Genomic DNA, 25,933 nt, shown 5'->3' on the forward strand with positions numbered 1-25,933 from the left:
GAGCCAACTCATTGGAAAAGACCCTGATGCTGGGAAAATTGAGGGCAAAAGGAGAAGGAGGTTACAAAGGATAAGATGGTTAGATAGTATCACCGACTCAATGGACATGAGTTTGAGCAAGTTCCGGAAGATAGTGAAGGAGAGGGAAGCCTGGTGTGCTGCAGTCCATGGAGTTGCAAAGAGTCAGACACAACTGAGCAAGTGAACAACAAGCTTTATTATCTAAATTTTCAGCAAGCTTTAGAAGTGCCTTTCTAAAGAATAATTTTTAAAAATTCACATATACCTATTCCTTAAATTATTTCTTAAAAATAATCTCCCACAAGCCTGATGTTCTTTTTTTCTTAAACCAATCTAGCTGTTTCCCTAGCATTTAGCTTTGTTGTTACTGTTGAGTATAGCTTAAGTGTAGCTTTAAATAAGAGAAGATATTTGGTTTGGGGAAGATATTTGGTTCACAGTGACACACTAATCACATGATACTGTGTCCTTTATCATTTCAGACACTCCAAAGGGATTAAATGTATAAACACATCACAATGAAGGTAATAGGTGACCATCAGTAGCTGACAATTTTCAATGATTTTCTGTTAGACAGAAAGCAATTTGGGGAGAGCAATTTGAGAGGATAGAAGGATCTGGGACCTGAGAAGGAGTAGATTTTTATTTTACTGAATCCTGGAGATCCTCAAGATTCTAGAATGCCAGTTCTGATGAAGAACAGAAGTGAAGAGTGAGTTGAAAAACAAGACCATTTATATCTATACATGGAAAGGCTTCCTTGGTGTCTCAGACACAGTAAAGAATCTGCCTGCAATTCAGGAGACCTGGGTTTGATCCCTGGATTGGGAAGATCCCCTGGAGGAGGGCAAGGCAACCGACCAGTATTCTTGCCTGGAGAATTCATGGACAGAGGAGCCTGGCAGGCTACAGTCCATGGGGTTGCAAAGAGTCAGATACGACTGAGCAACTAACATTTTCACTTTAACTTCTTGGATGGTCACGATAATGTTATACTTTACAGAGTCGACAAAATACCCAACAATGAGCATCAACCCACTTAGGCAAAAATCAGAGGGTTCTTCCTTTTACAAATAAGTGACTGTCTGAATTGCATGCAGACAGTTGGTGTGGGAGTTCGTGCCCAGATCGAAGACCTTAGCATTCTGGGAGGTAGGAGTTCTCCAGCGTGAGGACCACCTCCCCACTGAAACGTTCCACCAGCACCCGTGTGCACATTTCCACACGTTTAGGTTTTTATCGGCTCATTCCTAAATGTGAAGAGATAACTAGGGTCAACAGATATTTGAGGAAAACTTGAAACATAAGAAAGAAAAATTAAGGTAAACATATTAAAAAAAATGCCCATAGATGGACACATGATCACAAATGAAACAGATACTTATTCAAATTATTTGGGGATTTTAGTGAATCCTCCCACCACATACTCATACACACTTTCACTATTAATACTCTATGCATTATTCTTTAAAATAAGGATACAGTGCTATCCGAAAGCAACATGGTGAACAAGAAAGATTTTTAAAAGTATAAGCAAAATAAAAGATTTAAAGCATAGGACCAGTAAAGTTGAAGAAAATTCCTAGAAAGCAGGAAAAAATATATACTGACTGGCCTATTTCATTTTCTATTATATTTGTTGTTGTTCAGTCGCTAAATCGTGTCTCTTTGGTGACACTATGGGCTGTAGCCCTCCAGCCTCCTCTCTCCATGGGATTTCCCAGGCAAGACTATTGGAGTAGGTTGCCATTTCCTTCTCCATAGGATCTTCCTTGATGCAGTGTGTCCTGCATTGGCAGGCATATTCTTTACCACTGAGCCACCATGGAAGCCCTTTTCTCACACAGAACCCAAGAAAATAAAAGTACCTCCTTGAAATGTCTTTAAATTTCTTATGTTACTGTTTTCAGATACAAAATCTGACAGTCACCAGTGTACAGTATGCAGTGATTCACATATCAATGAATTATCCTTTATTCTTTCATTATCTGGTATTGATTGAGCATCTACTATTGATCTATCATTACTCTAAGCACCAAGTAGTGATCAGTACAGTGATCAAGGGAATTCCCTGGTGGTCCAGTGGTTAAGATTCCATGCTTTCACTGCTGAGAGCATGGGTTCAATCCTTGGTCAGGGAACCAAGGTCTCCACAAGTCACAGAGTGCAGGCAAAAAAAAAAAAATCAGTGACCAAAACATACAAAAATTTCTGTATTCACAGAGCTTATGTTTTCATTGGGAAAGATAGGCAATAAACAGAAACCAAAAAAATAAATAGTATGATAGATGGTCATAAGTACTTTGAAAAATAAAGCAGATCAAGGAGATAGGAAGGTGCTGCTTGGTATGGGGTTTGGAAGAGGACTTTTAAAAAAATACTTATTTATTAATTATCATTTTTAAAATTTGGCTATGCCAGTTCTTCATTGTGGCATGTTGAATCTAGTGCCCTGACCCAGGCCCCCAGCATTGGGAGCGTGGAGTCTTGGTCCCTGGACCACCAGGAAAGTCCTGGGAGGAGGATTTTTGGAGGGTTAGAATCCATAGAGTTTGTGTTTCAGGCATATCAAATTAGAGACGCCATGTAGAAGTCCAAGTGGAGATGGTAAGGGCGGTTGGGCAAACATTTTGGAGTTCATTGGAGGGGTCTGGGCTGGAGATACTGATTTGTGAACTGTTCAAGTATAGTAATATTTAAAGTCACTTGAATGGATAAGATAAGAGTTACAGGGAATGAGCCATGTAATACTCTTAACATGTAGAAGTTCACACCATGAGGAAGAACTTACTAACAGAGACTGAGAAGGGTTAGCCAGGAAGAGACCAAAGGGAATATGGTGTTCTGGATACCAAGATTGGAAGGTATTTTGGGAAGGAGGCAGTAATCAATCATTCCAAATGATTTTATAAAAATGTTTTCATCTGCAAATGGGTAGTGGCAGTGCTCTTCTTATTTTATGAGGCTAAGAGCTGAAACTCTAATACTTTGGCCACCTCATGTGAAGAGTTGACTCATTGGAAAAGACTCTGATGCTGGGAGGGATTGGGGGCAGGAGGAGAAGGGGACGACAGAGGATGAGATGGCTGGATGGCATCACCGACTCGATGGACATGAGTTTGGGTGAACTCCGGGAGTTGGTGATGGACAGGAGGCCCGGTGTGCTGCAATTCATGGGGTCGCAAAGAGTCGGATATGACTGAGCGACTGAACTGAACTGAACTGAGAGTAAGTAAAAATGGAAGCGTTACATTGCGTAAGTAGTTTGCACTACACCAAAATGTAGCCACTTCAAATACAACTTTGAAGTAAGCAGAGTAGAAACAAATTATTCAGTCAACCACTCAATTGAGAGGCAAGGGTCACACCATTTGATGATCCAGAGCCAGGATTTCCTACCGCGCCCCCTGCCCACCCCACCCACCAATAAATCATGTGGGAAATTGAGTAACTGTCTTTGTTATTTGTGTATGTCCGGACAGAGGAGCCTGGTGGGCTGCCGGCTATGGGGTTGCACAGAGTCGGACACGACTGAAGTGACTTAGCAGCAGCAGCAGCAGCAAGAGCATCTCTGAAACCTGGAATCATTATTGGGGCATGTTGGAAAGTTGTTTTTGGTAATTTCCCTAGTTTGAAGATGAGGCTACCCAGTTTGTGGTATTTGAAAACATACTTTTTTGAGTTTTCACACTTTTGCAAAATTAAATGGAGTCATAGATGTTTATCCACTGAAATCCCTTTGGGTTGGATGGATTGGCAGAATAGCAGAAAATATGCTTGCTTTTATTTATCTATTTATTTTAAAAATATAAATTTATTTATTTTAATTGGAAGCTAATTACTTTACAATATTGTATTGGTATATCCTTTGGGTGCCTAGTGTACTGTTAAGACTCCATTTATTATAAATGCAGCAATATATATTAATTGTTGAGATACTATTTTTTTGGTCCTTTGCATTTTCTCCCCTCATTTATTTTCTTAGAGATTCTGCTTAGTGTTCTGAATGGTAGAGAGAACCCAATCTTTGAAGGTAAGGAGAGGAACAGAACAGCTTTTCTTCCTGATTCAGCAGGATAGAGGTTGTCAGGTCTTCTGAGTAGGAAGGAATCCATTCCCACCTTAGAGCAGTACCTTGCACTATGGGCCCAGGAAGCCCGGTCCCTAAGAATGGAGAGTCCCAGCCACACCAGGTGTGACACAGGGACAGCCTTCAGCTTCCAGGGCCAGTGTGGCTAGAGGCAACAAATGCCGTTCTTCTCTCACCTCCAGGAGGCACTGGAACAAATTTATGTGTAAGAATTTCATATAGCAGCAGTCTCCTACCTTTTTGACACTAGGGACTGGTTTCATGGAAGGCAGTTTTTCCATGGACAGGGTTGGGGAATGGTTTCAGGTTGATTCTCAGAAGGATTACAGAGTCTAGATCCCTTACACGTAAAATTTCCAGTAGGGTTCGCCGCCCTGTGAGAATCTGATGCCGCTGCTGATCTGACGGGAGGCTGAGCTCAGGTGGTAATGTGAGTGATGGAAAGTGGCTGTAAATACAGATGAAGCTTCATTTGTACACCCGGGGCTCACCTCCTGCTGTGTGGCCTGGTTCCTAACAGACCTCTGCTATAAAGTACCCTAATGCTTACTTTTGCCCTTGAGTTCTTAGGCAAAGAACTCAAATTCAAGATTTTTTAGTCATAGCTTTTCTTCTGAGCCAATCCTCTTTTGCTGGTTCTTCCCTGCCCCATAGATCATTTTCAGATGCCTTTCTGATTTCTTTAACTATATCTACTGTAACACTCATTTTTCATAGTATGCTTCATACAACACCTTTGCCCTAACTGAAGCTAGCCCCCCCTGCTGAGGAGATGATTTTTCTGGCAACTATCTGCCGTAGAGATCGTTTATACACTGCATGTTTAACTGGGCTTGTCATTCCCTATTGGTTTTCTAGACCATTTCCTGCATCTTCCAATAAAAATCTTCCTTCTGCTTTGAAACTTATTCCTGACATCCATCTCCATCCTTCTGTGACATGTTTATCTGTGACATCTCTTGTGTTTGTCAAGTATTTTGGCAACTAGGTCAAAATTTTATTTGTCATTCCAAGTGCTTTCATTTTTTATTGTTACTTCCTGTGGTTCACGCAACTCTTGAAAGTTCACAGTTCTTATGATAGCTTGACAAGTGGCTACATTCTGGAACCTCTCATTCTCTGTCTTTGGACTCCAAAATTCTACTATCTTTAGTTCTAGTCACAGTCTCTGCTATTTCTAGCTTTCTGTCTCTTACTCAGAAATCCTAATCTCCAGTTCCTTAACTGCTTCATCTCTCCTTCCCCTTCTAGTAAAACTTCATTTTTAAAAAATTACTACTTACATCTTCCTTTGCTTGACTACTCAACCTCTTAGTCTGTCTCTGTCTTTCCCTCTTTCCTTCCCCTTCTCTTCCTTCCTCCCTCCCTTCCTTTGTTCCTGCCTTCATCTTTAGTTTTTTCTTTGTATTTCTTTTTATCTAATCTATCTATCTATGTATCCATCCATCCTAACTTATTGAAACTTATACCCTGTGTCAGAAACTTGGTTAAGTTCTTAATCTAAAACCTGTCTTTCTCTCTTTCTAGCACTCAGGCCTCCTGTTAGGTTTTGGCGTATGTCTGAGGTCTAACCAACAGGCCGTGAATAGAAATGATGTGTGCGCCACTTTTGTATGAACCTCTGGCATGACCCTTCTCCTTTCTCCCAGTCCCATCTGCTGGTTGGATGACAACACTCGAGGTGTTCTTGGAAGCTGCATGTTAAAGACAGATGGGCCTTGCTATCTTGACTTCCTAAAGACTTCCTGACTAAATCCCTACTTCTATTCCAGATAATTTTAAATGAATGAGAAATAAGCTTCTTTTGTGTTAAATTATTGACATTTCTAAAAATTAATCTGTTACAGCAGTTCATGTTATCATAACCTAAGATAGATCCAGACCTCTCCTTTTTTTTTTTTTTTCTTCCCCATGTTTGATCTGCCACTGAGTGGTACTGGAGAAATTCATACCACTGTGTGGATTAGTACCAAAATCTACCACCTTCAACTTTGGCTGGATTGTCAGTTTTGCTCAGTGATCACTCTGGGTGTCATATTACTTCTTTTCCTCATTTCCCCCAATAACTATTTTTTTTTTTAATTTTATGAACATGCTCAGTTGGGTATATGATTTGTATTTTATGTTATAGAAATATGAAAGACCTTGATAAATTGGAATTCTTCAAGCTTCTATTCAACTCGTATTCCCCCTTCCCTTCATCTACAAGCTTGCCTGCCTTCATCATGTCCACTTTACCCTCATTCAATGAAACAATTGATTCTCTTTCTTTTTGAGGTTAATAATTCCACTTGTACATCCATCTCATTTATCTTCTTAGAGCCTTTGGTCCACCTGGGATTCTTAACAGGGCATTCTTAACAGGCTAATTTAACCCAGCCTTGTATTTCCATCATGAAACATAGTACATGACACATAGTGGGTGTTCAAAACAAGTTTCTTCAGTGAGAAAATAAATTGTATTTTCTTTATTGTATTTTCAACATCATCCTTTCTACTGATATTTTTCCTCTTCAATATAGAGTCAATCCTGTTCCTATGAAATACAAATGGAAGTAAATAAAATCTTCTCAACCTTTAAACTCCTTGAATTCCTACTCTATTTCTTTTCTATGAGCAACCTTTCTGGGAATTATCTATATGCACTCTCCTACTCAACCCACTATGGCTAGACTTCTGTCTCCCTTGCTTCACTAAGATGTTTTTCACTAAGGTCAGCAGGACTTTGTAGTTCTTGAAATAAAAGAACAGCCACACTCTATGTTAGTTTCCTTGACTTCTCTGCTGAATTTCACACTGTTGTTACTCCCCTACCCCCACCATAACATGTTCCCTTGTTGCATAGTTTTGCTTTTCTTTTTATCTCTCTGCTCTTGCCCTCCCACCATCAGTTTATCTGTTCATGCTGGTGGTACTGATTTGCTTTCTTCTCCGTTTATAGACTCTAAGTGATCTCTTCCCACCAATGCTTTCCCAATTTACAACAGCTCAAGCCTCTTCCCAGTTTCAGATCTGTTTATTGAACTGTTCACTGGATGACCCAAATGTCCTAAAGTCCTCTCATCAGCCTATTACCCGGAGAAGCTTCTCCCTCTCCCTAATATTCCTTTTAATGAATATTGAAGTCATAATAACAGCCTGTATTGGAAATGTTAGTTTTTTTTTTTTTTTCTTTATCATACCACTTTAGTCTAGACTATTAGAGACTGAGGTAGTGATAGCAGAAGAAGATGATCCCTTAGGACAACAGAATAGGACCAAGTGAATATCTGAGCAAAACCATACGTGGAAGAGGAATTTTTGCCCACCAGATTGTTTCAAAGTTGTGGATCTGAGAGAAGAAAGACTGCCTGCTCCCCCCAAATAGTGAATAGGAGAGGAAAAAAATCTTCAAAATTTATCTTCTGGTAATGGCAAGTCAGAATAAAATGATTAAATATTAAAACTTTTTTAACACAAGGCTTATCAAAACTTTTACATAATAGAGGAAAAGAAACATGAGACTAAACGTTCAGAAGAAAAGTAAAACTCCTGAAAATCCTGTGTAGCAAGTGGGTACTTTAGAAACATGATCATGGGAATGAATGCTATAAAACTACATGATGAGAGAACATGAGGTATGATCAAGAAACTGTTATGAAGAATTTAATGAACAAAAGGAAATGACCTTAAAGAGATAAAGACATAAATATGACACCATCCAACCATTTCATCTTCTATTACCCTCTTTTCATTTTCTTCTAATCTTTCCCAGCATCAGGGTCTTTTCCAATGAGCCAGTTCTTCACATCAGATGGCCAAAATATCAGAGCTTCAGTTTAATCATCAGTCCTTCCAATGAATATTCAGGGTTGATTTCCTTTAGGATCGACTGGTTTGATCTCCTTGCAGTCCAAGGGACTCTCAAGAGTCTTCTCCAGCACTACAGTTCAAAAGCATCAATTCTTCGGTGCCATGCTTTCTTTATAGTCCAACTCTCACATCCATACATGACTACTGGAAAAACCAGAGCTCTGACTAGATGGACCTTTGTTGGCAAAGTAATGTCTCTGCTTTTTAATATGCTATCTAGGTTGGTCATAACTTTTCTTCCAAGGAGCAAGTGTCTTTTAATTTAATGGCTGCAGTCACCCTCTGCAGTGATTTTGGAGCCCCCAAAAATAAAGGTCACCAAAGTGCCACACAGATGGACAGGTCATGGTGGAGCTTTCTGACAAAACGTGGTCCACTGGAGAAGGGAATGGAAAACCATGTCAGTATTCTTGCCTTGACAACCCCGTGAACAATATGAAAAGGCAAAAAGATAGGACACTGAAAGATGAACTCTCCAGGTTGGTAGGTGCCCAATATGCTACTGAAGATTAGTGGAGCAGTTACTCTAGAAAGAATGAAGAGACGGAGCCAAAGCAAAAACAATGCCCTGTTATGGATGTCACTGGTGATGGAAGTAAAGATGCTGTAAAGAGTAATATTGCATAGGAGTCTGGAATGTTAGGTCCATGAATCAAGGCAAACTGGAAGTGGTCAAACAAGAAATGGCAAGAGTGAACATCAACATATTAGAAATCAGGGAACTAAAATGGACTGGAATGGGTGAATTTTACTCAGATGACCATTATATCTACTACTGTGAATCCCCTAGAAGAAATGAAGTAGCCATCATAGTAAACAAAAGAGTCTGAAATGCAGTACTTGGATGCAATCTCAAAAACGATAGAATGATCTCTGTTCATTTCCAAGGCAAACCATTCAATATCACAGTAATCCAAGGCTATGCCCCAACCAGTAATGCTGAAGAAGCTGAAGTTGAATGGTTCTATGAAGACCTACAAGACGTTCTAGAACTGACACCCAAAAAAGATGTCCTTTTCTTTATAGGGGACTGGAATGCAAAAGTAGGAAGTCAAGAGATACCTGGAGTAACAGGCAAATTTGGCCTTGGAATGCAAAATGAAGTAGGTCAAAGGCTAACAGAGTTTTGTGAACAGAATGCTCTGGTCATAGGCTCACATGAACAAATATTAAAGCTCTGCCAGTCAGACCTCTTCTCCATTATCCACAAATGTCTGCAACATTTCATTTTTAAAGTTAAGACTGATTTAAAATTAGAGATGCACAAAAGTATCAAGACCATACCCAAGAAAAAGAAATGCAGAAAGGCAAAATGGTTGTCTGAGGAGGCTTTACAAACAACTGAGAAAAAAGAAGTGAAAGGCAAAGGAGAAAAGGAAAGATATAGGCATCTGAATGAAGAGTTCCAAAGAAGAGCAGAGAGATAAGAAAGCCTTCCTCAGTGATCAACGCAAAGAAATAGAGGAAAACAATAGAATGGGAAAGACTAGAGATGTCTTCAAGAAAATTCGAGATACTAAGGGAACATTTCGTGCAAAGATGAGCTCAACAAAGGATCGAAATGGTATCAACCTCACAGAAGCAGAAGATATTAAGAAGAGGTGGCAAGAATACACAGAACAACTATACAAAAAAGATCTTCATGACCCAGATAACCACGATAGTGTGATCACTCACCTAGAGCCAGACATCCTAGAATGCGAAGTTAAGTGGTCCTTAGGAAGCATCACTATGAATAAAGCTAGTGGAGGTGATGGAATTCTAGTTGAGCTATTTCAAATCCTGAAAGATGATGCTGTGAAAGTGCTGCACTCAATATGCCAGCAAATATGGAAAACTCAGCAGTGGCCACAAGACTGGAAAAAGTCAGTTTTCATTCCAATTCCAAAAAATGGCAATGCCAAAGAATGCTCAAACTACCACACAATTGCACTCATCTCACATGCTAGCAAAGTAATGCTCAAAATTCTCCAAGCCAGGCTTCAACAGTATGTGAACCTTGAACTTCCAGGTATTCAAGCTGGATTTAGAAAAGGCAGAGGAACCAGAGATCAAATTGCCAATATCTGTTGTATAGTTAAAAAAAGTAAGAGAGTTCCAGAAAAACACCTACTTTTGCTTTATTGATTACGCCAAAGCCTTTGACTGTGTGGATCATAACAAAATGGAAAATTCTGAAAGAGATGGGAAAACGAGAACGACTTACCTACCTCCTGAGAAATCTGTATGCAGGTTAAGAAGCAACAGTTAAACCCTGACATGGAAGAATAGACTGGTTCCAAATTGGGAAAGGAGTATGTCGAGGCTGTATATTGTCACCCTGCTTATTTAACTTATATGTAGAGTACATCATGAGAAATGCTGGGCTAGATAAAGCACAAGCTGGAATCAAGATAGTCAGGAGAAATATCAATAACCTCAGATACACAGATGACACCACCCTTATGGCAGAAAGTGAAGAGGAACTAAAGAGCTTCTTGATGAAAGTGAAAGAGGAGAGTTAAAAAGCTAGTTTAAAACTCAACATTCAGAAAACTAAGATCATGGCATCCGATCCCATCACTTCATGGCAAATAGATAGGGAAACAATGGAAACAGTGAGAGACTTTATTTTTTCGGTCTCCAAAATCACTGCAGATGGTGACTGCAGCCACAAAATTAAAAGGCACTTGCTCCTTGGAAGAAATGCTATGACCAACCCAGACAGCATATTAAAAAGCAGAGATATTACTTTGCTGACAAAGGTCTATCTAGTCAAAACTATGGTTTTTGCAGTAGTCATGTATACATGTGAGAGTTGGACTCTAAAGAAAGTTGAGAGCTGAAGAATTTATGCTTTTAAACTGTGGTGTTGGAGAAGACGCTTGTGAGTCCCTTGGATTGTGGGGAGATCCAACCAGTCCACCCTAAAGGAAATCAGTCCTGAATATTCATTGGAAGGACTGATGCTGAAGCTGAAACTCCAATACTTTGGCCACCTGATGTGAAGAAGTGACTCATTGGAAAAGCCCCTGATTCTGGGAAAGATTGAGGGCAAGTGGAGAAGGGGACAACAAAGGATGAGATGGTTGGATGGTATCACCGACTCGATGGACAAGCGATGGAGCATGTTCCGGGATTTGGTAATGGACAGGGAAGCCTGGTGTGCTGTAGTCCATGGGGTTGCAAGGAGTCGGACACAACTGAGCGACTGAACTGAACTGAAAAGTATCTAAATTCTAGCCAAGATCATGTTATTTTTGGCCACCTTTAGCTAAATAACAAGCAAACTAATTTTGACTCTATTTTGTAAAGTCAAAGGAAAAATATTGCACATTCTAGTAAAGAACTTCTATGCCAAGTTTAAGCCTGGATCCAATGTTAAAACTAACTTATAACTCCCCAAAATGTAGAAGTTTGCTAGAACCTTAACATTACTGTGCTGCCAATTGCTTACTGTTTCATTTACTTACATTACTGGTACTTAAGCTAAAGGAAACTGAATGTGGCTGTTTAAGACATAAGAAACTACGTACTGTATTTTCTATGTAGTTTACTCTTTTGAGAAAGTGATGATTTTTACCTAAGAAATGAAGAAGGTGACCTTCATGGCCACTCAAAATGTTGCGGTGCTAAATAGTACACCCAATAGTGTGTGATGCAGAACTTTAAAAACAATGAGTGTTTTTCAGTATTTAAAACTTTGCTCTGAACATGTCAGAGCTTTACAGATGAGATATATCGTCCAGGATCCCAAACTTCAAAGGCCTAAAAAAATGAATTGCAAACTAGCAAACTTTTGGTTTTTGTTTTACTTCCATTATTTTTGTAACCTTTCCTTTTAAGCACACTTTTTGCTTTTTCCATTTGCAGATAAAGTTAGTAGTACTGAAATAATTCATTTTAAAATAAATTTGAAATGGGTTGAGCTTTCTGTGAGTTGTACCAAATGACATAAAACTGTGAGTTTCAGAGATTTTATATTTTCTCCTACCTTGTCATAATATTTTGACATCTTCTAGTGAGCTTCAAGTTTAAAAATGTACCTGGACTATTATTGATTAATAGAAAAATAATGATCCTGTAAACTGCAGGGAATACTTCTGTCTTTTACTTTTTCAGTCATTTAATTTTCTACTCAAAGATAAATCTGACTAGCATCTTTTTCTCTTCTATGATGAGCCTAATCTTTTTTTTTAAAGTTTGAGAGTGGTAGTCACGCAGTTGTGCTGGATACTCTGTGACCCCCTAGACTGTAGCCTGTCAGGCTCCTCTGTCCATGGGATCTCCCAGGCAAGAATTTTCACTCCAATTTCACTGGAGTGAATTGCCATTTCCTTCTCCAGGAGATCTTCCCAACCCAAGAATTTAACCCTGATCTCCTGAATTGCAGGCAGATCCTTTATTGCCTGAGCCACCAGGGAAGCCGATCTTTTTATTAAGAATGGTATTAAAATGATAAATTATGTCAATGATTCCTTTGAAAATTATTTTACCATGATGAAGTTGTTTTCAGGTATTGATCAAATTTTATTTGCAATTGGTAGTGCAATAAAAATGACAGTTCTTGGGTGTGTGTGTGACTTAAATGATCTGGGTTATTTTATTAAATACCATGCATTGTATGTTGTTTAGTTGCTAAGTCATGTCTGATTCTTTGCAGCCCCATGGACTGTAGCCCTCCAGGTTCCTCTGTCTTCCACTACTTCCCGGAGTTTGTTCAAACTCATGTCCATTGAGTTGATGATACTACCCAACCATCTCATCATCTGTCGCCCCCTTCTCCTGCCCTCAATCTTTCCCAGTATCAGGGTTTTTCCCATTGGATGTACTGGACCTTATTTTCTAGCAGGCAGAAGTCAAGAATAGATAAAGATAGAATTTGACATTTCTGTTTTATAGAATACTCTAATTTAGGTAACAAAAATGTGAGAGGTACTGACTAAGCTGACAGGAGGAGAGTGGTAACATTGCTGCTGCTGCTGCGTCACTTCAGTCGTGTCCGACTGTGCAACCCCATAGACGGCAGCCCACCAAGCTCCCCCGTCCCTGGGATTCTCCAGGCAAGAACACTGGAGTGGGTTGCCATTTCCTTCTCCAATGCGTGAAAGTGAAAAGTGAAAGTGAAGTCGCTCAGACGTGCCCGACTCCTAGCGACCCCATAGACTGCAGCCCACCAGGCCCCTCCGTCCATGGGATTTTCCAGGCAAGAGTACTGGAGTGGGGTGCCATTGCCTTCTCCGAGTGGTGACGTTAGGAGGTCATCAGTTCAGTTCAGTTCAGTCGCTCAGTCATGTCCGACTCTTTGCGACCACATGAATCGCAGCACACCAGGCCTCCCTGTCCATCCCCAACTCCCAGAGTTCACTCAGACTCACATCCATCGAGTCAGTGATGCCATGCATCCTCTGTTATCCCCTTCTCCTCCTGCCCCCAATCCCTCCCAGCATCAGAGTCTTTTCCAGTGAGTCAACTCTTCACATGAGGTGGCCAAAGTACTGGAGTTTCAGCTTTAGCATCATTCCTTCCAAAGAAATCCCAGGGCTGATCTCCTTCAGAATGGACTGGTTGGATCTCCTTGCAGTCCAAGGGAGTCTCAAGAGTCTTCTCCACCACCACAGTTCAAAAGCATCAATTCTTCTGTGCTCAGCCTTCTTCACAGTCCAACTCTCACATCCATACATGACCACAGGAAAAACCATAGCCTTGACTAGACAGACCTTTGTTGGCATAATAATGTTTCTGCTTTTGAATATGCTAAGTTGGACATAACTTTCCTTCCAAGGAGTAAGCGTCTTTTAATTTCATGGCTGCAGTCACCATCTGCAGTGATTTTGGAGCCCCCCAAAATAAAGTCTGACACTTTCCACCGTTTCCCTATCTATTTCCCATGAAGTGATCCCTGTAAAAGGAGAAACAGGGAGGGATGAAGATTCCTGTGTTAGGAACAAAGTGATAGAGAGTCTCAGAGGCAAAGATCCCTTTTGGGGATTTTTTGGATTTGCCCCACAGATCCTGAGAGCAACTTGAGATCATTCTTCAGGACTGGAGCCTGGGAACCAAATGCTTCAATTTTCTATATATATAAATCACCACCCTTCCATCTCTTCCACATTCTAAAAACTGTTGTTATATTATGAGGAAATTAAAAAAGATCCCTCTCCCTCCCTTGGGAGAGTGAAAGAGAAGGAAACCAAGGGAAGCAATGGAGTGACACAGAAAGAAAAAACAAACCAAACCAAGGCACAAACTAACAAATTGCAGCCTTCCGATACATTTTGGAGTTTTTCCTTCATGTGTTAACCCTCTGTAGACTGTTCTTTTCTTGGACCTACTTGAGCAAGGCTTCTGAGACATGCAGTCCCAAAGAAAACAAAAAAGGAGTGCCTAATGAATAAACACTTTGATTGATTAACATTCACAGCCCTGAGGATTGCAGCCCAGGAACTCAAGCTGTATTTCACATGCAGACGAATGTAAACTTCTCTTTCATTCAGTAGCCGTAATTTCTGGGAAAACACAGATCCTCTCATAGGTTGAGAGAAGCACAGAATCTACAGGTTTTGAGGGCCCCAGCTGCAGTTTTTAAATTTCAATGAAGATACCTGAAAATAATTCAGGGTACCTTAAAAAACTCAAATAATTTCCTAATAGGTTAACTATGTTGTTGTTCAGTCACTCAGTCGTGTTTGATTCTGACAGCCCCATGGACTGCTGCACACCAGGCTTCTCTGTCCTTCACTGTCTCCCAGAGTTTGCTCGAACTCATGTCCATTGAGTCAATAATGCCATCCAACCATCTCATCCTCTGTTGCCTTCTTCTCCCCCTGCCCTCAATCTTTCCCAGCATCAAGGTCTTTTCCAATGAGTTGGCTCTTTACATCAGGTGGATAAAGTGTTGAAGCTTCAGCTTCAGCATCAGTCCTTCCAATGGATCCTCAGGGTTAATTTCCTTTAGGATTGACTGGTTTGATCTCCTTGCTGCCCAAGGGACTCTCAAGAGGCTTCTCCAGCACCACAGTTTGAGCAATTCTTTGGTGCTCAGCTTTCTTTATGGTCCAACTCTCACATCCATAAATGACTACTGAAAAAACTATAGCTTTGCATATATGGACCTTTGTCGACAAAGTGATGTCTCTGCTTTTTAATATGCTGTCTAGGTTTGTCACAGCTTTTCTTCCAAAGAGCAAGCGTCTTTTAATTTCAGGACTGCAGTCACAATTTTCAGTGATTTTGGAACCCAAGAAAATAAAGCTTGTCACTGTTTCCATTTTTTCCCCATCTATTTTCCATGAAGTGGTGAGACTGGATGATGATCTAACTATGAGCTAATAATCAAAGGAAAAAAATCTGTTTTTTTGTGACATCATGAATATTCATTAGAAGGACTGATGCTGAAGCTGAAGCGCCAACACTTTGGCCACCTGATGCGAAGAGCCAACTCATCAGAAAAGACCCTGATGCTGGGAAAGATTGAAGGTAGGAGGAGAAGGAGGCGACAGAAGACGAGATGGTTGGATGGCATCACTAGCTCAATGGACATGCGTTTGAGTGAACTCTGGGAGATGGTAAAGGACAGGGAAGCCTGGCACACTGCGGTCTCAGATCAGATCAGATCAGATCAGTCACTCAGTCATGTCCGACTCTTTGTGACCCCATGAATCGCAGCACGCCAGGCCTCCCTGTCCATCACCAACTCCCGGAGTTCACTGAGACCCACGTCCATTGAGTCAGTGATGCCATGCAGCCATCTCATCCTCTGTCGTCCCCTTCTCCTCTTGCCCCCAATCCCTCCCAGCATCAGAGTCTTTTCCAATGAGTCAACTCTTCGCATGAGGTGGCCAAAGTACTGGAGTTTCAGCTTTAGCATCATTCCTTCCAAAGAACACCCAGGACTGATCTCCTTCAGAATGGACTGGTTGGATCTCCTTGCAGTCTAGGGGGTTGCAAAGAGTCAGACACTACTGAGTGACTGAATGACAACAACAAAAATTGCAGACCCAAATGTCATCGACTTAAATATTTTAAAAGATGGCACAAAGTATAAATTAGTGCCCTTTTGAGCCAATATCTTTCTAGACTCTTTCTGCAAAAAGGATAACAAGTGTAAGTCGTGGAATACCACCAAGATATTCATTGTTCTGTTCTTTCTTTCTTTTTTTCTAATTTTATTTTATTTTTAAACTTAACATAATTGTATTAGTTTTGCCAAATATCAAAATGAATCCACCACAGGTATACATGTGTTCCCCATCCTGAACCCTCCTCCCTCCTCCCTCCCCATACCATCCCTCTGGGTCGTCCCAGTGCACTAGCCCCAAGCATCCAGTATCGTGCATCGAACCTGGACTGGCAACTCGTTTCTTACATGATATTTTACATGTTTCAATGCCATTCTCCCAAATCTTCCCACCCTCTCCCTCTCCCACAGAGTCCATAAGACTGTTCTATACATCAGTGTCTCTTTTGCTGTCTCATACACCGGGTTATTATTTACCATCTTTCTAAATTCCATATATATGCATTAGTATACTGTATTTATGTTTTTCCTTCTGGCTTACTTCACTCTGTATAATAGGCTCCAGTTTCATCCACCTCATTAGAACTGATTCAAATGTATTCTTTTTAATGGCTGAGTAATACTCCATTGTGTATATGTACCACAGCTTTCTTATCCATTCATCTGCTGATGGACATCTAGGTTGCTTCCATGTCCTGGCTATTATAAACAGTGCTGCGATGAACATTGGGGTACATGTGTCTCTTTCCCTTCTGGTTTCCTCAGTGTGTGTGCCCAGCAGTGGGATTGCTGGATCATAAGGCAGTTCTATTTCCAGTTTTTTAAGGAATCTCCACACTGTTCTCCATGGTGGCTGTACTAGTTTGCCTTCCCACCAACAGTGTAAGAGGGTTCCCTTTTCTCCACACCCTCTCCAGCATTTATTATTTGTAGACTTTTGGATGGCAGCCATTCTGACTGGTGTGAAATGGTACCTCATAGTGGTTTTGATTTGCATTTCTCTGATTTGGAGTGATGTTGAGCATCTTTTCATGTGTTTGTTAGCCATCTGTATGTCTTCTTTGGAGAAATGTCTATTTAGTTCTTTGGCCCATTTTTTGATTGGGTCGTTTATTTTTCTGGAGTTGAGCTGTAGGAGTTGCTTGTATATTTTTGAGATTAGTTGTTTGTCGGTTGTTTCATTTGCTATTATTTTCTCCCATTCTGAAGGCTGTCTTTTCACCTTGCTAATAGTTTCCTTTGATGTGCAGAAGCTTTTAAGGTTAATTAGGTCCCATTTGTTTATTTTTGCTTTTATTTCCAATATTCTGGGAGGTGGGTCATAGAGGATCCTGCTGTGATGTATGTCGGAGAGTGTTTTGCCTATGTTCTCCTCTAGGAGAACACATTAAAAAGATCATACACCATGACCAAGTGGGCTTTATCCCAGGGATGCAAGGATTCTTCAATATCCACAAATCAATCAATGTAATACACCACATTAACAAATTGAAAAATAAAAACCGTATGATTATCTCAATAGATGCAGAGAAAGCCTTTGACAAAATTCAACATCCATTTATGATAAAAACTCTCCAGAAAGCAGGAATAGAAGGAACATACCTCAACATAATAAAAGCTATATATGACAAACCCACAGCAAACATTATCCTCAATGGTGAAAAATTGGAAGCATTTCCTCTAAAGTCAGGAACAAGACAAGGGTGCCCACTTTCACCATTACTCTTCAACATAGTTTTGGAAGTTTTGGCCACAGCAATCAGAACAGAAAAAGAAATAAAAGGAATCCAAATAGGAAAAGAAGAAGTAAAACTCTCACTATTTGCAGATGACATGATCCTCTACATAGAAAACCCTAAAGATTCCACCAGAAAATTACTAGAAATAATCAATGACTATAGTAAAGTTGCAGGATATAAAATCAACACACAGAAATCCCTTGCATTCCTATACACTAATAATGAGAAAACAGAAAGAGAAATTAAGGAAACAATTCCATTCACCATTGTTCTGTTCTCTCAAACAAAAGGAACCAAGTAATTGCAGGTTTTAAAAATTGTGAATTGCTTATCAATGTCTGAAGCAAGGAAACATGCAACAATTCCTTTTGAGTATTTTTAAAATAAATATGTATAAAAATAAAAAATAGGTACAAAATATTTAGAGCTATACTTCAAAATATTTAACCTGAAGGTTCAGTTTGGAGGTTTGGTCCTGCTTATGAAGTGTTGACCAGCACTGGAACTCTGGTAAGTGGTTATGGGGGCCGCCTTCTTTTTTTAAATTTATTTTTATTTTTGACTGTGTCAGGTCTTTGTGGTGAGTGAGCTTCTCTCTAGTTGAGGTGTGCAGGCTCAGTAGTTGAGGAGGCATAGGCTTAGTTGCCCCACGGCATGTGGGATCTTAGTTCCTTGACCAGGGATTGAACCTTTGTAAGGTTCAATTGTAAGGTGGATTCTTATCTGGGAAGTCCCCTCATGGAGGCCTTCTGCTCCTGGGCAATTGTTTTCCTTCTCGTGCCCTTGAGGCTAACTGTGGTAGAGAGGCTTATCCCCCTCACCAGCCCACTCCAAATCACAGAGTCAGCTAAAGACAATATTTCTCATCCCTCAGCCTTGAATTCTGTTTTCACCCCTGAAGCTGACTGCAGGTCATTATTACTACCCCATCAAATGCTCTCTCACCCCAGGCTGCTGCAGTCTTGCATTACCTCAGACCTGTGCACTGCAGGATATCTGTACAATGAGAGCAGCTAGATACATGTATCAGCACAAAAGGAGGAAATATCTGCATGCTAAGGTTTTGTTTAGAAGCTTGAAGGAAGGCAATCCCATGCCTGTCCCTCAGTTACAGAGAAGAGATGGTTCTCCATCTTTTACAAGGAAGATTTTGGGGTCAAAATTCTAGCAGAGGGCTGCGGATAAGCCTGTAGAGCTGTTGTCCCGAAGCTGTATTTGAATAGCAGGTCCACTGATTTTCTCTTAGGTTGTGTTTTCATGTGTGGATTTGAGACACGGATGTGTTGGAGCTAGCTTTCACGAACTAGCAAGACCCCTGGGCACTTCCCTTCCCAGATAGGCCATCAGTTGGTAGCCCGAAATTGGCCAAGGTGGTTGTATTTATGCCTTTATACCATGGATGCTGGCAGATGCTATCAGTCAGGGCCCCTGTCTCTCCTCTAGCCAACCCCAGCCGGATTTGGGGATATTGATGGTTGATTGGAGCAGAGCTGCTAAAGCCATTCTAGGTCGATGCCTTGGTGGCACATATGTCTTAAGCACTTCCTAAAATGTAGACCTTGTTCCTTTCATTTTTCTCCTTTGTTCTGATCTTCATTTTGCTTTTGGTTTCCTCTCCAGACTAATCCGCCTCTCGCTCTCCAGCTTTCACTATTCTGCTTTTCTCATAAAGTCGGCTGCCTCCTGAATCTCTTCCCAGAAAATTCCCCAGTTTTTTGCCTTGTCTCAGTTTGGCAGGCGTCTAAACCTGCACCTTTACACCTACATCCCTCTTGTTAAATGTGGGAGAATATTTTCCTTTCATGTGCTCTCCAACACAGGAACATGTAGTAGAGACTAAATAATGTAGATTTTAATGCCAAGTGCGATGATGCAAGTGGGGATGAGAGTCAACTTACAGGAAGAAGAAGTTGGTACCACATAGGTGTGGTGTTACATGTGCTTTGTTTGTTTGTTTTTTGTCCTTATATGTAATCCAAATTTTTCACTATGAAATGAGATTGACCAAAAGAAATGTGACCACTGTAGATACCTTAAATAAAAGAAGATAGTGAGAACCAAAGTGAACATTGGTTTGTTAGCTTTAGAAAACTCATTGGCAAATGTGGTTTAGAAAAGGATGTTAATTACAGTAGAATAATATCCAGCCTTTACAAGGAATGAAGTTCTCATACATATTATTAATACAATATGGATGAATCTTAGAGCAAGCCAGGCACAAAAGGATAATATTATAGGAAATATATAAAGAGAGATAGTAGATTAATTTTCATCAGGAGCTGGAGAGAGGGGTAATGGAAAGTTATTGTTTGATGGGTACAGAGTTTCTGTTTGGGATAATGGAAAGTTTTAGAAATAGTGATAATGGTACAGAAAATTGTGAATAATTAATGCCACTAAATTGTGTTCTTAAATATTGTTAAAATAGCATATTTGTGTTATATTTATTTTACCACAATAGAAAAATAACTTAATTGGAAAAAAAAAAAAGAAAGTGGTGTTATTTCCAGATACCACCTGGGTCCTCTTTCATTATTCTTTATCTCAGTGACTGGACCTACATTGCCAAATAAATTTGGATGACTAATAAAAAGCATTCAGCAAAATACCCTATTAAGTGTGATATATATTTGGAAGCTTTCAAAATTACAGGCCAGTAGTTCTCAATCTGTAGTCTCTGACCAGCAACATCAGCATCATGTGGAAATTTGTTAGAAATGTAAATTCTCTGTCTGCATCTCAGGTCTACTAAATCATGATCTCTGATGGAGCTCGGGCCCTGTGATTTGTGTTTTTCACAAGCCCTCCAGGTGATGGATGCTTGCTGGCTTTGAGAACTAGGTTTTCAGGCTGTGACCACAGAACTGACTGCCAATGAGGTGGTGTCTTTTTGTCTGAGGTAGAACATGGGATTTGGAGTAACAAGATGTGCAGAAGTCTTGATGATAAAATGCATGAGAATTTACTATTTATGTGACCTCGGGCAAGCTACTAAGTTTTCTCATTTATACAGATGTTTTCTCATCCATTAAGTGGGGATAATATCAGTACTTAATTCAAAAGGTATTTATATGAAAACATAAAATTATGCATTATTATTCATTTAATATTAATAATAACAGTATTAACAATAGCAAAACATAGGAGGATGTTGGGTTAGGCTGTTAGGAAAGGACATTATTTAATATATTATCTGTGGGTCTCCAGTTGAAGAAAGGAAGAGAGAAGTTTCTTTTAAATTTTAACGACAGAGAGACTTCCCTGGTGGTCCAGTGGGTAAGACTCCGCATTCCCAATGCCGGTGGCCCAGGTTCAATCCCTGGTCAGGGAGCTAGATCCCACATACCACAACTAAGAGTTTGCATACTGCAGCTAAAGATTGAAGACGCAGCATGTCACAACAAAGACTGAAGATCCTGTGGGCGAAAACTAAGACCCATTGCAGCCAAATAAATAAATAAAAATAAATAAAAAAATAACTATTTAAAATGTTTAATGACTGGAAAAATGACTGATTTATCTGCAAGAAATAAGTGCCCCTGTTTGTTTCTGCTAATGAGAATTATATAATTTTTCATGTGTTCATTTTTAGTTTGGTTGATAGGATACTCAGGGCCAAATTTGATACTCAGTCCCATCAATTACTTAAGACTTTTTGTGTGATATGTACTTCTTTTCATTTTTATATGTGGTTCTATTTTTAAAATTCATCCAATTTTATTTGTTGCTAAGTCATTTCTGACTCTTTGTGACCCCATGAACTGCAGCATGCCAGGCTTCCCTGTCCTTCACTATCTCCCAGAGTTTGTTCAAATGCCCATTGAGTCATTGATGCTATCTAACTATCTTATCCTCTGTTGTCCCCTTCTCCTCCTGCCCTCAATCATTCTCAGCATCTGGATCTTTTCCAGTGAGTCAGTTCTTTGCATCAGGTGGCCAAATTACTGAAGCTCCAGCTTCAGCATCAGTCCTTCCAATGAATATTCAGGGTTGATTTCCCTTAGGATCGACTGGTTTAATCTCCATCCAGTCCAAGGGACTCTCAAGATATGTCCCCAATTATAACTTCCTTTACACTTACTTTTTCTTTTGCCTTAGTAAAAAATGGAAGATAGAAAGAAGGAAAATACCTAGGTATATCACTTGATTTAGTAAAATTACTTAAGAATGCTAGGAATACCAGGAAAGTCTCCATATTGAAAGAATTCTTCTGTGTTCTTTCTGTGGTCATAAGATTTCTCAGGCTTAGCCTCTCCTCTGCATAATGAATAATGATTTTCCAATACCATGTAGTGAAAAGAGCCCTAGCCAGTATTTAGGAAAACCAACCATATGCCTCTGTCACATTGGACATGCTATATGTTCACTTCCCTCATCTCTTGAATAGATTATGAAGATCAAATAAGAAAATCTATGTAAAAATGCTTGGTAAATAACAAAACTATGCACAAGTTGAAGCTGATGTATATAAAATTTTTATCACATAGATACCATTTGTTAAATAAGTGAGTAAACAATGAACGAATGGATTCTTCATCTGCCTTTTTCTCCTTCTCTCTCTTTCATTTGTCATGCCCAAATGTATTGGCTTCTAGACCATAGTTTAGGACAATGTTTTAATAAATGAAATTCATTTTGTCATTAAGAACATTGTGTTCATTTCATGTAGATATCACCTCAAATGGAAATTGATATTTTTAAGTACCTAAGACAAATGTAATTGTTGTTATACATATTATTACTGAGTCACTTGATGTCATTTAATGGCTCATACTTGTTTTTATTTTCTTCATATTCAATTGCAGATATGGCAGTCTTCTCAATTTCATGAGAATATTTTGTTGACCTTAACATTTATCGGTTTTGTGAATTAGGAATGATAGCATGACATATTATTAATGAAATCTTGGGATGCATTTCAACAGTCTAGCAAAATGTCATCTTTCACCCAGCAGAAGACTGACTCAAGAGAAATGCTCAAAATTGACAAAAGAAGGTAGGGGAGAGAGAATATATTTTAGCAGAGAAGTTAGTTACAAATTTATTTATTTGTATTTATAGTCAGTCACTTCATATAGTCAAACAATTTGAAAACAATATGAAATTGAGTTAAAGTTACTTCTATATGAAGTAAGTAGACATTATTAAATAGTGATACTAATGACATTAATAGCTATTTGACATTATTAAGAGGCACTGTATAATGCAGAAAATTACCCTCTGCTGGGAGATATCACAATTAGTCCAGTTTGCAAAGGAAGCCCTGAGACTTGAGAATTTACATAATCTGCTCAAGCCTCACAGTAGTGGGTTGTTCAGCTAAAATATGAACTGAGACTGTCTGCCTTTAAATCCTATATTTATTACCATTTGCTACCCTATGGGTTATTGTACACTATTTTAGCACTATTTTTGATAACAACAGATGGATATATGGGAAAACTAAACCAACCCCCCAAAAAAAGACTCCAAAATAAAGCCAAAAACAAATTAAAAAAAGCAGAACCCCAAAAAATAAAAAATCCCCACAAACCCAAACCTATTAACAAATGTTATTGATACATTTATTAGTCTTCTATGCCATAGTCCTAATATATTTTTGTAAAGCACTGCCATGCCATTTAACAGACATTGGCAGGAAAAGTCCTCTTGTGGCATTAATTCCATGCAACCATAAAAAGAATCCTTGCTAAATGCCAGCAAATGAGGTGGTAATAACTTCAAACTTCTTTACTCAGCAGGGAGATGCTCAGCAGGGGTAAAAAAAAGATCTGCTTTCCATCTCAAATTTTTCAGTGTAAAACAATGATATGAGGTTCAAGTGTTCTTCATGACCCCTTTAAGTTGAGGATGTATTAACATGCGAGTTAAGATGTAGCAGTTTCACAAAAATGATCTATTTTCAAAGTTTAGCATTCAGACTCCACAGCGTGACTGCCAGTGTTTCTTTAGCTGCTCGATGGGAGAGACCTTGCGCTCCTTCCCACACACCTGTGTTTACATTGAGGCCTTGGCAGCACATGACCCCTCAGCCATCCCTCACAGCACTCGGTTTGCCTTCAGCCATGGCAAGCCGCACTGTCCCTGCACTCTCACTGGCTAGCACTGTTAGAATGTTGACTTAGGAGTCCTAAGCTTGGAATTTAATATAAATCAGTTTGTTGAATTTCACTCATTTTAGAATGTTACACAGATATTTTCTTAAATCCTAAACTGGAATTGATTATGTCGTGTAAATACTGTGGAACTTTAAAAAGGGAATGGGGGCGTTGTTTTCATGTAACTTTTTTGCTTTATATGGACTTAAGATATTTCTCCCCATTTGCATCTCTTGGAAAATAGGGATCATGGGCTTAAAATGAGTTGGTTATTTAGCAAAATATATAGCAAGAGAGGAGGGGGATAATATTTCTTTGAGGCTTCTTAGGTTTCAGGTACAAGATATTAAGGCAAAATAAATCTAAAACAATACAACTTTGAAGTGATGGTTTAAGTTTTTAGATGCTGCTTTTCATGAAAAAATTGATGCATAATTAATCTTTTCATCAAAGTATATGACATTGCTTTTAGAGCCTAATGAATGAATAGTACGTAGAATGCATTGACCTCTAGATTTCTCAGGAAATAGCAGGTACTGTGGCTATATTCAACTACATGAGAGTGACTGATGTGATTAATTGATTCTTGAAAACTATGCTTTCCTAAAGTTCATTCCTGAAGAAGATAATCAGTTCCTGCCCACAAGGAACTTAACATTGTTTAGGGGTTAGAGATAAGCAAATAGATGGTTACAAAAAGAATAAATAAGAGAATTGCAGAATCCACAGGAAGCTCCTCTAATCAAAATGCTGTGAGGTCAGGGAAGCCTGAGCAAAGAGGGAGATACAGTCAAGTTCAGACCTGACAGCTGAGTAGGGGCTAGCCAGGTAAGGCTCTGGGTAAAGAATATTCTAGGCAGAAGGTAGAGATGTGTGAATTCCCAAAACCAAAAATAGATTTCTACAAAACAAATTCCATAAAATGGGTCTAAGGCCAGTATCATTAATCCTTTGGAAAGGGATATAAGGTTTAACTTATTTATAATTTCTGATAGGTTTAAATCATCCCATCTTTAAAAAAGAATCTAAGGTGCTATTTCTTTAGGGAGGTGAACTGTTTCTCATGGAATATCTCTTTTATTTATATATTTTCTGCCCTTTTGGAGTAAAATGGAAAGGTCCCCGCTTGTTCAAAAAAATTAGAAATTTTGTTTCAGTCAGTGAACTACTAAAAAGAGGTTGGTTATAAGCTATGTTAGAACCAAAAAATTTTTTGCTATTAAAATTTTTCTAGTATTAAAAGATTTTATTATAAATCATTCTTTTACTACTTAAAATATATTTTGACCATTTAAAGTTATGATTTTAAAATGGAAGTTTAATTAAATGAATAAATTTAAAATATAAATTTAATTAAATTAATGAATATTTTGAAATCAAAGTTGAAATTTAATGAACAAGTTCTGGGGATCTCAGGTACAGTATAGTGATTACATTTTGTGATACTGTATTGCATACTAGCAAGTTGCTGTGAGAGTAGATCTTAAATGTTCTCACTATAATATAGTGGAAATATGTGATATAGTGCAGGTGTTAGCTAACACTGTAGTGGTAATCATTTTGCAATATCAAGTATATTAAATCAACGTGTTATATACCTTAAACTTACACAATGTTAGTATTCAGTTATATCTCAATATAGCTGGAAAAACATTTAACTTTTCACCACGTTGTGGCTGTCTCAAGTTTCTCCAATTTTATATTATCACTATTTTCATTAAGCAAAGGAACATGCTGAGTACTGAGAGTAGGAAAAATGTGTTTATTTGAACAATAATGTTTGAGTACCTAATTTATCTGATAAATATTATTTTATTATATATACATTTAACTTACTGAATTATAAATCTTTTCCAAAAGCTGAGAAGTGAGGTTACTGACTTAATAAATAATACTCCTTATTTTAAAAATGGAAATAAGAAAGTGATTGTAATTAGAAAAATGTTTTCTATCTAGAAATTTCCTGCTGCTGCTGCTGCTAAGTCGCTTCAGTCGTGTCGGACTCTGTGCGACCCCATAGATGGCAACCTACCAGGCTCCCCTCTCCCTGTGATTCTCCAGGCATGAACACTGGAGTTGGTTGCCATTTCCTTCTCCAATGCATGAAAGTGAAAAGTGAAAGTGAAGTTGCTCA

General features: G+C 39.0%; 1 protein-coding gene and 1 non-coding gene across 2 annotated transcripts in view; both read left to right on the top strand.

Moving 5' to 3' along the window:
- Window positions 1–25,933, top strand: part of CFAP299 (cilia and flagella associated protein 299) — a 719,586-nt gene that overhangs the window by 107,843 nt on the left and 585,810 nt on the right. The window lies entirely within an intron of this gene.
- On the top strand, window positions 20,960–21,032 carry TRNAG-CCC (transfer RNA glycine (anticodon CCC)). Its single transcript has one exon. It is a non-coding gene; the product is annotated as a tRNA-Gly (tRNA).

This window comes from Bos mutus, chromosome 6, assembly GCF_027580195.1.
Source record: "Bos mutus isolate GX-2022 chromosome 6, NWIPB_WYAK_1.1, whole genome shotgun sequence".
Classification (NCBI taxonomy): domain Eukaryota; kingdom Metazoa; phylum Chordata; class Mammalia; order Artiodactyla; family Bovidae; genus Bos; species Bos mutus.